This window comes from Triturus cristatus, chromosome 11, assembly GCF_964204655.1.
Source record: "Triturus cristatus chromosome 11, aTriCri1.1, whole genome shotgun sequence".
In the NCBI taxonomy this organism is placed as follows: Eukaryota; Metazoa; Chordata; class Amphibia; order Caudata; family Salamandridae; genus Triturus; species Triturus cristatus.
This window is the reverse complement of record NC_140594.1, coordinates 699,485,122-699,489,858: the sequence shown is the minus strand read 5'-3', so window position 1 is coordinate 699,489,858 and position 4,737 is coordinate 699,485,122. Positions and strand designations below refer to the sequence as shown.

General features: G+C 61.2%; 1 non-coding gene and 1 pseudogene across 1 annotated transcript; both read left to right on the top strand.

The window, feature by feature from the left end:
* Positions 1–1,770: 1,770 nt before the first annotated feature.
* On the top strand, positions 1,771–3,577 carry LOC146785343 (18S ribosomal RNA). The gene has a single exon (XR_014971381.1). It is a non-coding gene; the product is annotated as an 18S ribosomal RNA (ribosomal RNA).
* Positions 3,578–4,218: 641 nt separating this feature from the next.
* Positions 4,219–4,348, top strand: LOC146785342 (5.8S ribosomal RNA; annotated as a pseudogene).
* The last annotated feature ends 389 nt before the right edge of the window (positions 4,349–4,737 follow it).

Sequence of the window (4,737 nt, the reverse complement as noted above, 5' to 3'; positions counted from 1 at the left end):
TCCGTTGTGCCCGGGGAGCCTACCCTTGCTTGGCTGTGTTCAGGAGCTCTGGCCGGCGCCCCTGAGGGCCTTGGGGAGGGCGGCTTCCCCACCCCGGGCTCCGTCCTCGGTCCTGCCGTGTGGCAGGTTGCCCGGGACGGGGTCCTGCGGGCCCGGGGAGACTTCCCCTGCACCTCCGGGTCTGGGAGCCCTGGCTGGGTCCAGGGGCCCCACCGGGCCCTGGGTCAGGGGCTCCGGCCCTGGGCCCCGGCCTGCCGCTTCACCAAGAGCCCAGGACAGAGGTCTATCGGTCCTGTACAGGCCTCCCCTGCTTGTCAAGGTGTCCGCAGGCCCCGGGTCAGAGGGCCCGTCGGGTCCCCCTCATAGCCTCCATGGCTGGGGACCAGCTGGGGCCCTGGGCCTCCGGTTCCCCATGCCCCGGCACCCGCTCACTCTTTCGTTAGGGCACAGAGCGAGCAGATGTCTTCCCTTTCGAGCCCGGCCATCTGGTCGCACCATTCCCCTCGGCCATCTGGTCACGCCTATGCCCTCGGCCATCTGGTCGCACCTATCCCTTCAGCCATCTGGTCGCGCCTATCCCCTCGGCCATCTGGTCACACGCAAGGTTTTCCAATGGGGCAACCAGATGGCCGGGCTCGCTTGGAAGTCCCGATGAGGGCTCATTTGCCTCCCCGATCCCAGCGAGGGCTCCAGGAGGTCGGGTACATTTGCGCCTTGGGTCCCCTCTGTCACCTTGTGTGCACGGATTACAAGAAAGGGGGATAATTTTACTCCAGATTACTAGGGAGAGGGTCAGTCAGACCTCCTTTTTCTCTGCGTTTGCTTGGTCAGGCCTCCGTGATGTCCGGAGATTCTGAGACGGGGAAGGCAGCACTCGGGCACGCCCGCCGGGGCCCCCAGGGGCCTGGGTCTGCGCCTGCCTCTCAGCCCCTTCCCGATGGTCCTTTTTTTTCCGAGTTTGCTCAGTCAGACCTCCGTGAGGTCTGGCGATTCTCAGACAGGGGAAGGCAGCACCCGGGCTCGCCCGCAGGGGCCCCCAGGTGCCCAGGTCTGCTCCTGCCTCTCGAGCCCTTCTCAATGGGCCTTTCCTTTGAGCCTGCTCACCCCGGGAGCAGGCAGGGATGTGAAGCTGGCATCTGCCCCGCACAGGGCGGCCTGCCAGGGGATGCCTTGGCCGTACTCTGATCGATTGGGCACTCTCAGTCCGTTTTGAGATGGACTGCTTGGCCTGCCTCGGCTGTTGTTTCAAGCAAGGAGCTTCCTCCTTGCATGGACTGTCTGACTCGAGGGTCTGCAGCCTGGCAGGTGGCCCTTCACCCTACCCAGCAGAGCGAAGGCCAAGTGGCCTCGGCAGGTCGTGTCCCCCATTGATCTGACCCGAGCGGAAGGGGTCGGGTGGCGCCAAGCCCTCGGATGCTGCTGCCCAGCAGGTCCATAGGCCCTGTGCGCCACGCTGTCACCCCTCTCTGCCCAGCCCATTTCCACAGCAGCTCAGAACGATTGTTCCGAGGGGTGTCGCTGCTGCCAGGCTCCGGCACCCCTGCGTCTCGCTCAGGCTGCGCCTCGGCTCGCCTCTCCCTTCCGGGGAAGACGGCTGGGCCTGCCGGTGCCCATGCGACCGTACCTCTCCACCCCTCTGGCGAGCCCTCCCACCCAGGCAGGTGGGCTCCTTCCCCCAGCAGGCTCCTGAGAGAGAGGGGTGCGCGAAGGTTGCCCGGTAGGGGAGATAGGCATGCGGCCCCCCAAACCCACCCCGTCAGCAGGTGCGGCTACCTCGTTGATCCTGCCAGTAGCATAGGCTTATCTCAAAGATTAAGCCATGCACGTGTAAGTACACACAGCCAGTACAGTGAAACTGCAAATGGCTCATTAAATCAGTTATGGTTCCTTTGATCGCTCCATCTGCTACTTGGATAACTGTGGTAATTCTAGAGCTAATACATGCCGACGAGCGCTGACCTCCCGGGATGCGTGCTTTTAGCAGACCAAGACCAATCCGGGCTTGCCCGGCCACTTTGGTGACTCTAGATAACCTCAGGCCGATCGCACGTCCCCGTGACGGCGACGATCTATTCAGATGTCTGCCCTATCAACTTTCAATGGTACTTTCTGTGCCTACCATAGTGACCACGGGTAACGGGGAATCAGGGTTCGATTCCGGAGAGGGAGCCTGAGAAACGGCTACCACATCCAAGGAAGACAGCAGGCACGCAAATTACCCACTCCCGACTCGGGGAGGTAGTGACGAAAAATAACAATACAAGACCCTTTCGAGGCCCTGTAATTGGAATGAGTACACTTTAAATCCTTTAACGAGGCAAGTCTGGTTCCAGCAGCCGCAGTATTTCCAGCTCCAATAGCATATATTAAAGTTGCTACAGAAAAAAAAGCTCGTAGTTGGATCTTGGGATCGAGCTAGCGGTCTGCAGTGAGGCGAGCTACTGCCTGTCCCAGCCCCTGCCTCTCGGTGCCCCCTTGATGCTCTTGACTGAGTGTCCTGGGGGTCCGAAGCGTTTACTTTGAAAAAATTAGTGTTCAAAGCAGGCCGGTCGCCTGAATACTTCAGCTAAGAATAATGGAATAGGACTCCGGTTCTATTTTGTTGGTTTTTGGAACTGGGGCCATGATTAAGAGGGACGGCCGGAGGCATTTGTATTGTGCCACTAGAGGTGAAATTCTTGGACCAGCGCAAGATGAACCAAAGCGAAAGCATTTGCCAAGAATGTTTTCATTAATCAAGAACTGAAGTCGGAGGTTCGAAGACGATCAGATACCGTCGTAGTTCCGACCATAAACTATGCCGACTAGCGATCCGGCAGCGTTATTCCCATGACCCACCGAGCAGCTTCTGGGAAACCAAAGTCTTTGGGTTCCGGCGGGGGGTGTATGGTTGCAAAGCTGAAACTTAAAGGAATTGACGGAAGGGCACCACCAGGAGTGGAGCCTGCGGCTTAATTTGACTCAACAGGGAAACCTCACCCGGTCCGGACACAGAAAGGATTGACAGATTGATAGCTCTTTCTCGATTCTGAGGGTGGTGGTGCATGGCCGTTCTTAGTTGGTGGAGCGATTTGTCTGGTTAATTCCGATAACGAATGAGACTCCTCCATGCTAACTAGTTACGCGACCCCCAGCGGTCGGCGTCCAACTTCTTAGAGGGACAAGTGGCGTTCAGCCACACGAGATTGAGCAATAACAGGTCTGTTATGCCCTTAGATGTCCGGGGCTGCACGCGCTCTACACTGAATGGATCAGCGTGTGTCTACCCTTCACCGACAGGTGCGGGTAATCCGCTGAACCCCATTCGTGATAGGGATTGGGAAATGCAATTATTTCCCATGAACGAGGAATTCCCAGTAAGTGCAGGTCATAAGCTCGCGTTGATTAAGTCCCTGCCCTTTGTACACACCGCCCATCACTACTACCGATTGGATGGTTTAGTGAGGTCCTCGGCTCGGCCCCGCCGGGGTCGGCAACGGCCCTGGTGGAGAGCTGAGAAGACGATCAAACTTTACTATCTAGAGGAAGTAAAAGTCGTAACAAGGTTTCCGTATGTGAACCTACGGAAGGATCATTAATGGCGGAGCGGCCCGAGCGACCGACGGCACCAGCCCGAAACCCTCGGCCTGCCTCCTGCGAGCACGCACCGTAGGCACAGGGCCCGGCCCTGGCGAGCCCCGGCCGGCGGAGCGGTCTGCGGCCGCATGGGGCGCTTGGGTGAGGACCGGGACTTCGGTGGGCCCCTTCCCCCTGGGGAAGGCCCAACCGACGCGTGAGGGACCGGGGACTGGGGGCGGCCCCCATCCCCTGTCCCTCTCCGAGACGGAACCCAAGCTCACCCAGCTTGGTTCCCCCCAGCGGTGAGTGGGGGAAACCGAATGGCAGTGCATCCCCTGGCTGGCACCACCCCTCCCTCGAAAAGGCCCTTGCACCGGCTGGGCCCTCCCGCTCCCGAGTCCCGACCTGACCTGACCGGGTTCCGGGCAACTGAGGAGTGACCCTTCTCACATGGCAGGGCGGCCTGGAAGAGAATGGTCCGAGGGCCTGCGAGGGGACCCTGGCTCCTCTCCGTGGGAGGCATGCGGGATGGGGAGCTGCCTGGCTCTTCCCTTCTGGCGCCTCTGACCCAGGCGAGGGTGGTGGTGGGCTGATCACCAGCCCGCTGGCACGGATCGGGGCCGCCCGGCGACAGACGGCTGATGTGCAGGTGGGGCGACCCTCGCGCGTCGATGAAGAACGCAGCTAGCTGCGAGAATTAGTGTGAATTGCAGGACACATTGATCATCGACACTTCGAACGCACCTTGCGGCCCCGGGTTCCTCCCGTGGCTTCGCCTGTCTGAGGGTCGCTCGATCGTGGCCGGGGCTGTCACAGGGTGAGCTCCGCTTCCCCTTCGTCCCCACACAAGGTCAGACCCCCGATCGCCCGTGGCAGGGTCCCTCGCCGGGTCCGGCCACGGAGGTATGCCACCGGCGCACCTGGCCCCCGAGAAGGGGCCTGGTGACCAGTCCGCCCCAGGCCCTTCCCGGGGTGCCTGGTTGCGTGCCGCACGTGGCTGTCCGTGGTGTCCCACCAGCTGCCCACGAGCACGCGCCTCGGGCACCCTCCTTCACAGCCGGCTTCCCGGCAAAGGCGAAACCTCTCCAGTTGCGACCCTGGGAAAGAGGGCGCGCGCTGCCGGGAGTCCAGGCCCCTGTTCCAGCAGGGGGCTGGCCTTCCACGGCTCCCCCTTAACGC